The following is an 11,234-nucleotide window of genomic DNA, read 5'->3' on the forward strand; positions in this document are numbered from 1 at the left end:
CAAAGGTAAAGTCGTGCTTTAGAAAATAAACGAGAGCAGGCGTGGTCGTTCAAACTCTCGCACCGGCACTGCCCTTCACTCAGAACAAGGCTGATCTTTGACCTCAGTTTAGGGCCACTTTCCTGCAACGTTTTCATCATCGTCGAGCCCCTAAATTTGCCCTTTTGAATTTAGAAACCTTGTGGAGAAAATCCCAAAGATTCACCGCGCTCAGAGTGTGGAAATTTCTCCTCATCTCAGTCCTGATGCGAATTTTCAGTCTGTGACCCATCCAGGGGAAACATCATTCCTGCCTCTAACCTGTCAGTACCCTGTGGGACCGTGTCAGTGCCAGTGAAACTCCCTCTTCTAATTACGAGACCGTCTCAGTCGGTGTAATCTCCCTGAGGGCACTGTGAAGGGCAAAGCTTTGAAGGAAAAGGGTCAAAGTTGAACCGGGATAATCAAGGCATGATTTTGGACACAATGAGTTAATACCCTCTGAGGCCTTGTCTGTATCAGTCAGAGCACCTCATAGTCTTCTAATTCCAAGACAGTCCCAGTCAGTGTCATCTCTCTGAGGACACTTCCTCCCTCCCCCCCACCCCACCCGGCCAATCAAACTGGGAATCCTTTTCATTCCCTTCACCCCACAGGCTGACTTTGGGAGGGAGACCAGACCTGTGCACAGTCTTCTATGTATGCTATCACCAGGACCCCAGATAACTTCAGAGGAGATCTTTATTCTTGTATTCAAACCTTCCTTCCTATTCAATGCTCTTCATTGAACATAGAACTCAAACACTGAACAGATACAACACATCCTTAACCATGAATTGAAGGGGCAGGTGTTGCAACAGTTTGAGCATCATACTAGGGGCCATGGAGCAAGCAGGACCACAAAGGGAGGAATGTGGGAGTGTTGTCTGACTGAGCCCAGCTGTGTGTGTTTCTGTATCAGAATCAGGTTTAATGTCACCAGCATATGCCATGAAATTTGTTGTTTTGTGACAGCAGGTCATTACAGTACACAGTAATAAAAAAACTATAAACTGCAATAAGTATATATAAAAATAAATTTAAAAACAGAGGGGGAAATACTGAGGAAATGTTCATGGGTTCATTGTCCATTCAGAAATCATTGTTGGCTGTTCCTGAAACATTGAGTGTGTCTTTAGGGTCCTGTACCACCTCCTTGATGGTAGCAAGGAGAAGAGGGCATGTCGTGGGTGATGGGGGTTCTTAATGACGGATGCCACATTTCTCTGGCATCATCTTTTGAATGTGCCCTGGATGCTGTGGGGTCTAGTGCCCATGATAGAGATGGCTGAGGTTAGAACTTGCTGCAGCTTGTTCCAATGCTGAGCTGTGGCCGCTCAGTACCAGACAGTGATGTAACCAGTTAAAGCGCTCTCCACAGTACATCTGTAGAAATTTCTGGTGTCTTTAGTGACATACCAATTCTCCTCAAACTCCTAATGAAATATGGCCGATATTGTACCTTCATTGCAACTGCATCAATACGTTGGGCCCAAGATAATTTTCTCAGAGATGTTGACAGTCAGGAACTGGAAACTGTTCACCCTTTTCACTTCTGATCCCACGATGAGGACTGGTGTGTGTTCCCTCGACTTCCCCTTCATGAAGTGCACAATCATATTCTTTGTCTTATGTTCAGTGCAAGGTTGTTTCTGCGACACCACTCAGCTTGGTGATCTACCTCACTCCTGTACTACTCACCATGATCTGAATTTCCAGCAACAAATAGTCATGTCGTCAGCAAGTTTATAGATGTGCCTAGCAACACAGACGTGGTTGTAGCGAGAGTAGAGCAGAGGGTACCAGTGTTGATTGTCAGTGAGGAGGAGATGTTACTTCCAATCCACATGGACTGTGGTCTCCTGCTGAGGCAGCCAAGTTGCAGAGGGAGGCTTGCTGATTAGACTTGAGGGTATGATTGCGTTGAATGCTGAGCTGTAATCAATAAACAGCAGCCTCATGAGTGTATTGCTACTGTCCAGGTGATCTAAGGCCAAGTGTAGAGCCAGTGAGATTGTACCCACTGTTGACATACTGTGGCGATCGGCAAACTGCAGTGGGTGCAGGAGTTGATTCCAACCATGACCAACCCTCAAAGCACCTCATGACAGTAGGTGTGAGTGCCAGTGGGCGACAGTCATTGAGGCAGCTCACTCTGATCTTTTTGGGCACTGGTATCATTGTCACCCTTTTGAAGCAGTTTGTGTGTGTGTGTGTGTGTGTGTGTGTGTGCGCGCACGCGCGCTTGAAATGGACAGAGAATCTGCAACTTCTCAGTTCAACACAGGAATGTTTCCAGTAACCGTTGCTTGGAAAGAGGGGGCACAGTGATGGGGCGACCATTCAGATCAGAACAAAATGATTTACCCAGCAGGTGGTGAACCTTCAGAGCTCAGAGCACACTCTTGTGTTTGAGAGAGGCATTTACAAATTTAAATTTACGAAGTAAATTTATTATCAAGTATATGTATGTCACCACATACATATACTTGTCACCCTAAGATTTGTCTTCTTGTGGGCATACTCAGTAATTCCAAGAACCAAATAGAATCAATAGACTGCGCCTAACAGGACAGACAAAAAAATGTGCAGAAGACAACAAGCTGTGCAAATACAGAAGAAGAAAAAATAAATATTAAGTAAATAAGTAATTCATATCGAGAACATGAGATGAAGAAAGGGAGTCCATTGGTTGTGGGAAGTTCAGTGATGGTATGAGTAAATTTGAGTGAAGTTATCCCCTCTGTTTCCGGAGCCCAATGATTCAGGGGTAACAACTGTTCCTGAACCTGGTGGTAGGAGTCCTGTGGCTTCTGGACCTTCTTCCTGATGGCAGCAGCAAATGAGAGCCTGTCCTGTGCGTTGTGGTCCGGAGGGCTTTAGCCATGATGGACTGGGCCATCCTCTACTTTTGGTAGGATTTTCCATTCAAGGGATTTACTGTTTCCATACCAGGCCACCATGCAATCACTGAGCATACTCTCCACCACACATCTGTCGCCGTTTGTTAAAGTTGAAGAAGTCATGCTGAATCTTCGCAAACTTTAAGGAAGTACAGACATGACTGAGCTTTCTTCGTAACTGCTCTTACATGTACGGCCCAGGACAGGTCCTCTGAAATGATGACATAGAGGAATTTAATGTTGCTGACTCTTTCCACCTTTTCTCCCTGATGAGGACCTCCTGTTTCTTCCTCCTCAGGTCAATAATCAGCTCCTTGTTCTTCCTGACACTGAACGAGAGGTTGTGTTGTGACACCACTTGGCCACATTTTCAATCTCCCTCCCCTCCATGTGCTGATTCGTCACCACCTTTAATTCGACCAACAGCAGTGGTGTTGTCAGCAAACTTAAATATGCCACTGGAGCTGTGCTTCGCCTCACAGTCAACAGTGGAAAGAGTGTAGAGTGGGGAGGGGTGTCGTAGCAGACAGCTTTGTAGTGCCCGAACTGACTGGGCAGAGGTTTGGATGCGAAGAGGAATCAGTGGAAATGGCATCAGCACAGTGAAGTGGTGTTTTGGCTTATTTAGTGACACAGCAGGTGAGGGGCTGAATGGCCTCCTGGATTCTATTCCTGATGTTCTTCAGAGCTGTGGACCAACTGAACTGAGGGAGCATAGAAGGCACTAGTGAGTAAATAAGAGGTGTAGAGCAGGAGGGTGAAAAGGTGGGTAAATATAAATAAATGGTCAGCACAGGGATGATGGGCCTGTTCCTGCTTCTATTGCTTTTCCTTCTGTCCTGTGGTGAAATATAAATAACTGTCAGGCAAACAGCTTGCTCAGTGAGATGGGAAACTTAATGCAACATGACATTGGGAGGTGACGGATACACTGGGATCACTGACACGGGTGCAGGAAGACATCCTGACATCATCACCCCGTGCAGAGCTGTTGTGCAGTATGGTCCTGCTCTGCCTAATTAGATACACAGAGACAGACAGCATGGACAGAACAGGAAAGAAATAGGATTTTCTGTTAGACTATTTGATAATTAGATAAATATGATTTCAGCAAGACTTCTGGTGAGGGGCTGAACAGCCTCCTCTTGCTGCTATTTCTGATGTTCAGAGCAGTGAACAGACTGAACTGAGGGAGGATAGAAGGGGTCGGGGAATGAATAGAGGTGTAGAACAGGAGGATGGTCCCAAGTGAACAGACACCTGGCAAGTGAGCGGCTTTAAAACTGAGCTTGGAAGGATTCAGGATCAGCCTGTCCTTGTCAGAGTGAATGGCGAGACTGGAGGGATGAGGGAACCCCGGCTGACGAGGGTCATTGAGGCTCTGGTCAGGATGGAGTCGTAAGTCAGGGGAAAGCAGCTGGGACAGGTGAATCCCTCGAGGAGTAGAAGGGATGTAGGAGAAAACTGAAGAGAGAGAATCAGGAGGCCAAAAGGGGGACACTAGATAGCTTTGATCCATAGCCTCGATCCCCTGCCTGTTCGTTTTCCTGTTTAAATGCCTCTTAACCATCACCATCAAATCTGCTTCCACCACTCCCTATCCCGGTCGCGCATTCCATGTTATGGTCACTACCTCCTAATGCCTCCTTTACCTCAAGGTCCCTGATCAAATCCGGTTCATTGCACAACACTAGATCTAGAATTGCCTTCTCTCTGGTAGGCTCTAATACAAGCTGTTCTAAGAATCCATCTCTGAGGCATTCCACAAACTCCCTTTCTTGTGGTCCACTACCAACCTGATTTTCCCAGTCTACCTGCATGTTAAAATCCCCCATAACAACCGTAGAATTATCTTTGTGACATACCAATTTTAACTCTTGATTCAACTTACACCCTGCATCCAGACTACTGTTTGGGGGCCTGTAGATAACTCCCATTAGGGTCTTTCTACCCTTAGAATTTCTCAGTTCTATCCATACTGACTCTACGTCTCCTGATTCTATGTCCCCCCTCGCAAGGGACTGAATATCATTCCTCACCAACAGAGTCACCCCACCCCCTCTGCCCATCAGTCTGTCTTTTCGATAGGACGTATGCCCTTGAATATTCATTTCCCAGGCCCTGTCCATGAAGCCATGTCTCTGTTATTCCCACAACATCATACTTACCAATTTCCAACTGTGCCTCAAGCCCATTCACTTTATTTCTTATACTCCGTGCATTCATGTACAATACTTTTAATTCATTATTCCCCTCACCTTTCATATCAATTCCTATTTCAGTTTGCCATACTGCATGATCCCTTCTTGAGCTTTCTGCGCTGTTGATTCTGCTGTCATTCTTAACTTTTCTTATTCTCACTTTCCCTTTATCTCCATCCTTATGTTTCCAGTTCGTCCCCTCTCCCCCCACTACTTAGTTTAAACACACCCGTGTTGCAGTGGCAAACCTACCTGCCAGAATGCTGGTCCCCTGCCTATTAGGGTGCAACCCGTCCCTTTTGTACAATTCATCCTTACCACAAAACATACCCCAGTGGTCCAAGAATGTAAATCCTTGCTTCCTGCACCAGTTCCTCAGCCACACATTCAGATCCATTCTCCCTGTTCCTGCCCTCTCCAGCATGAGGAACTGGAAGCAAATTGGAGATAACCACCCTGGAAGTCCTGCTTTTCAGCCTTCTTCTGAGTTCTCTGAATTTGCTCTGTAGAATGTCTTTCCTCTTCTTCCCCACGTCATTTGTGCCGACATGCACCACCACTTCCGGATGTTCTCCTTCACCCTCGAGGATTCCCTGCACCCTGTCCGTGACATCCTGGATCCTGGCACCAGAGAGGCAACACATCATCCTTAAATCTCGCCTGTTGCCACAGAAACCCCTTTCTGTACCCCTCACTATGGAGTCCCCTACTACCACGGCTCTGCCTGATGTCTGTCTCCTCGGCTTTGCTTCAGAGCCAATTTTCGACTCGCAGACCTGACCGCCTCTCAGGCTGGCAATGTCTTCTGTCCCAACAGCTTCCAAGAGGGTGAACCTGTTTACGAGAGGTACATCTCTTGGGGTCTCCGGTACTTCAAGCATCCTTTCCTTCCTCATCATCGCCCTCCTTCTCTCTTCCGGTATCCTCGGTGTAACGACCTCACTGTAGGTCCTGTCCAGAAAACTCTCGTTTTCCCGGATGAACCTGAGGTCATCCAGTTACCTCTCCAGTGCTGCAACACGGTCCTTCAGAAGCTGAATCTGGACACATTTTCCACAGGTGTAGGAGCCAGAGGCACCACGCACACAGCACACTGAATCAGCCTAGCGGTCATTCCTTCACTACTTCTCCCCCTCTCCAACTGTGGCCAACTGTCAAGACTGCCAGAATCTCTCGAGCCAAAGCCTCAAAGCTCCACTCACTCACTGGCCGCTTCGCTTGAGCTACCCCTCTATTTATCTGTTTGAGCTTTTGAAAATGCTTGGTCACTTGACCTCGATTGCCCAATCAGCTGCTTTCTGCTGAGTCTGAGCTATTCAAATCTTGAATGTCTAATCAACGGCTTTCTGCTGATCTATTCAAATCTTGTTTGACTTGATTGCACAGACCAACTGCCAAAACTGCCAGAATCTCTCGAGTCAAAGCCTCAAAGCCTCAAAGCTCCACTCACTCACTGGCCGCTTTCCACAGGTCGCTTTTCGCTTTGATGAAGTGTCTCAGACTGAAATGTCAATTGTTTATTCCCCTCCATAAATGCTGATTTCCTGCAGCACTTTGTGTGTGTTGTTCAGGATTCATAACATCTGCAGAATTTCAAACTGGCAGAATGACAGAGGGATTTGAAAGAAGGCCTCCTCCAATAAATGTCTGGGCAAGGGATGAAACGCTTCTCTCAGTTTCTTACAACGTGCCAGCCAGACTGAGTAGCAAGGAACGAGCCTGCAAAGGCCATTAACGTTGTTTATGGCCAAGGATTCATCTTTTCAACCTCATTTCGATACCTCATATGTTCCACTCACAATCTGAGAGGTCACTGTTGGGTCCCAGTGCAGCTGTGCACATACCTACAGATATTTTCTTTCAATTTCCTCTTACGTTCGAGGTTGGAAGGTCTGCTCCCTCACAGGACTCTCTCCGTCCAGTTACGATGATGAACTGGGTTGATAGAAAACGTGGGCATTGAAGAAGAGTAACACACACACAAAATACAGGGGGAATTCAGCAGGTCAGGCAGCATCCATGGAGAGGAATAAAGAGTCGACATTTCGAGCTGAGACATTTAAGATTTTTTTTCAGGTTCAGCTTGAGATTTGTTTATCACATGTACAAGGCAACGTACAGTGGTATGCATTGTTTGTATTAACAACCAACATAACCTAACGATGTGCTGGGGGCCGCCCACGAGTGTCACCACACATTCCAGCACCAACATAACATATCTAAATGTTTAGCAAAACAACACAGAACATGAACAATACAGAACACAAGAGACAACAAAACAACAGGAAAATAAAGCCCCCTGCCTCCTTCCCGTCCACCCACACCCACACATGGTAATCCTACAACTCCAGGACAGGCCTTTGGGCCTCCAGTCCCAGGATTTGACCATCCAGTGTCAACTTCCGGACTGCCCAAAGACCTTTGGGCTTTGAACTGCAGTATCAAGTCTCAGACTAATTGATGATGGGCAGCTGATTTGATGTCATCTGCAAACTTACTAATCAGGCGATCTGCATTCTCACCCTATTCATTAATATATAGCACATGACTAACAACAGTGGCCCTGAACAGATCCTTGTACAGGATTCACAGGTCACAGGCTTCCAATCTGAAAAAACAAACCTCCACTACCACTCTCTGACTTCTCCCAACGAGCTGATTTTAGAACATAGAATGATTTTAGTACCCGGGGGTGGGGGGGAGGTGACGGTAGCATGGTGGTTAGTGTTAATGCTTTACAATGCCAGTGACCTGGGTTCAATTCCTGCCACTGTCTGTAAGGAGTTACAACCATTGTCACTCTCCTCAGTACTGAACTGACTCTGTGGCTACGGCCTGTGGCCAAGGGCTCCTGGACCAGTTTCCCCCACCTCAGTCAATGTGCCAGTGAATCGTGACCACAGCTGAAATTGATCCTCAGTCTCTGAAAATTGAGCAAGGAATCCTGAATGGTTTGACAGACAAAGCAAGTGGGGATTTCAGGTATTGATTGTACTTCCAGACTGGAATTTCAGCTATTTTCAAATTACATTCCTCCAGTGCTGGGTCCTTGCTCATTCATAGCTTCCATCGCTCCACCACTGGCATTCCTACTCTCAGGTTTTGATTAGATCTCAGATCTTAGAATTAGATCTCCTAACCACACTGTTTCTACATCCTCCTGAAACCCATTCTCTTTATCTCTGAGCATCTGAAGAACTGTATCAGTCGGTCCCTCCTGTAACTGAGTATGTGTTTGTGGTCTTCTGCTGCTGTGACCCACCCACTTCAAGGTTTGATGCGTTCTGTGTTCAGAGATGCTCTTCTGCCCATGTGTCACCTGTTCTAACACATGGTTATTTTAATTACAGATGATACAAAGGTTGGTGGAGGGGCAGGTAATTTTGAGAAACCAGGAAGGCTGCAGAAGCATTTGGACTGATTAGGAGAATGGGCAAGAAAGTGGCAAATGAAATACAAAGTCATGCACTTTGGTAAAAGAAATAAATGTACAGTGTTACATAACCGGCAACAATGAATATTAATCGAGACAGGGTTTATAAAAACAACCGAACATTTATTAAACACGTATAAACGATAAGGAGAAAAAAACAAAGGAAAACTTTGACCGGAGGTTAAACAGGTACGCAGCCATTCATCAACTCCACTCAGCTCTGGTTCTTAAAGTGTTAAATGCGAAAACAGTTCTTAAAGCAATACAGTCGGATATAGTTCTTAAAGCGATAACTTCGAAAGTCCAACAGTTTTACATATTCAATCCGGAGAGACTTCTCTGGAGAAGGATTTCATCACCGACGCACCTTTACTGCTGGTTCTGTCCACAGGATTCCCGATGCCGAAAATAAACAGTTTAAATCAACTGACCTTAAATTCCTTTTAGAGAGAGAGAGCGTTTGTGCATGAACTCATTGCGCTTTTACAAGAGTTATCTCAACGAAGACTCAATAAGGTCGATTCTTTATTAAACTGCCAACCGATGCCGACTTCTCTCGATCCTTCACTCTCCCTTTAAAACTGTCAGAATTGAGTAAATTGGCACTTCCAGCCACAAACTTCCAGTCCAAGTAATATGGAATCTTTCAACAGAATGTACAACCGTTTTAAAACTGAAACTGCATCACAAAAACAAACCTGCAACAGAAACGGAGGCACAACACGTTCTACCTGGAAATCTACAAACTCAAAATCCCCCTGCGTCACCTGGGTCGACCCTTATATAGTCACGGGGGCACCTGTCATCACGTGACCTCACAACGGTGGGAAAATCACATCAGGTGACCTCCAAAAGACCATTACAGCATTCTAAAAAAAACAGATCTCCTTGAGCATGTAACAACAGACTATTTTCTTAACAGGACCAAAAATCTGAGATGCAAAGGGACTTGGGAGTCCTTGTGCAGAACACCCTAAAGGTTGAGTTGGTGTTAGCTTTCATTTTAAGAGCTGTAGAATAAAGAGCAGGTATGTAATGCTGAGGCTCTATAAGGCAGTGGCAAGGCCTCACCTTGAGTACTGTGAACAGTTTTGGGCTCCTTATCGAAGAAAAAATGTTCAGGGTTGTAAAGGGTTCAGAGGAGGTTCACAAGGATGATTCCGAGAATGAAAGGGTTATCATTACAAGGAATGTTTGATGGCTCTGAGCCTGTACTCACTGAAATTTATATGGATGGGGAGGGGAGGGGGAAATCTCTTTGAAACCATTTGAATGTTGAAAGGACTCGACAGAATAGATATGGAAAGGATATTGCCCATGGTGGGGGTCTAGGATAAGAGGGCATAACCTCAGGATAGAGGGGTGTCCATTTAAATTGGAGGTGCAGAGAAATTTCTTTAGCCCTAGAATGGTGTATTTGTGGAATTTGTTACCACAGGCTGTGAAGGCCAGGTCATTGGATGTATTTAAGGTGAAGATTGATAGGTTGTTGTTTGGCCATGGCATCAAATGTTACGGTGGAGGTTGGTGGGAAGGCCAGTAATAGAGCAGAGGAGGGGAGACAGGTATCAGCCAAGGTTGAATGGCAGAGCAGACTCAATGGGCAAAATGGCCTAATTCTGCTCCTATTCCTTATGGTCCTACTTCTGGCCATTACTTAGCTACTACTCATCCACTCATGCACACTTGGTGTGACCAGTATTACGTTTTCATCTATGAGACACTTGGAGGAAACCAATGTGGTTCACATACCCACTATACACAGCGATGGACTTGACCTCTAAACACGGTAATACCCCAAGCTGTAATAGCTAACAGCGACACTTGTGTGACATGTGCACACGTAGTAATAAATTTTCGCCGAACTTCTAAGTTTTCATTTAACATTGGTGCTGGTTACCTGAACATACAACCTACATTACAACTGTTATAGACTTTCCTATTTCTTCCAGCATGGACACAGAAACAGTGCATTGACAGCAGGAGATACCCAAGGATCTGAAGAGTGCGAGGCTGACCAGTTCCCAGTTCCTGAGAATGAGGAGGGTCTTGGGAATGTGTGTTGGTATCAGACAGATCTACGTCAGGGAAACATTACTGGGAGGCAGAAGTTGTGGAAATCACAAGTGGTCTCTGGGAACTTCTGGAGAAAAGACAAATAGAAAGGGCGACCTTACATTAAAACCAATGACTAAATTCTGGACAGTTGGGCGAAATGAGAAAAAACTCCATGCAGACATTACCGATAAATTGGATATCCCTTATCACGAGTTTCCCAAGAAGATTGGAGTTTATCTTTGCTGTGATACTTGGACAGTTTCATTTTACTTTGCAAACACAAAGTCTTTCCTCTACGCTTTCAATGAGAACTTCTCTGAGTAGCACTGCCATTTCTTTCACACAACACATCACAAGCAATGGCTGAGAATCTGCTCCGTGCAGGAATCAAAGCCCTCTAAACACTTGTAATTTAACCCAGCAGGTCTGTGCAATATGGATCAAATATGTAAATATGGAATTTCTTTGAACTACACACACAAAATATTGGAGGAACTCAGCAGATCAAGCACCATCTATGGAGAGGAATAAACAGTTGATATTTTGGGCAGAACCCCAACATCACAACTGGAAAGGAAGGGGTAAAAGGGCAAAAGCCAGAATACGAAGGGAGGGTGAGGG

This window comes from Mobula hypostoma, chromosome 5 (genome assembly GCF_963921235.1).
Source record: "Mobula hypostoma chromosome 5, sMobHyp1.1, whole genome shotgun sequence".
Taxonomy (NCBI): domain Eukaryota; kingdom Metazoa; phylum Chordata; class Chondrichthyes; order Myliobatiformes; family Myliobatidae; genus Mobula; species Mobula hypostoma.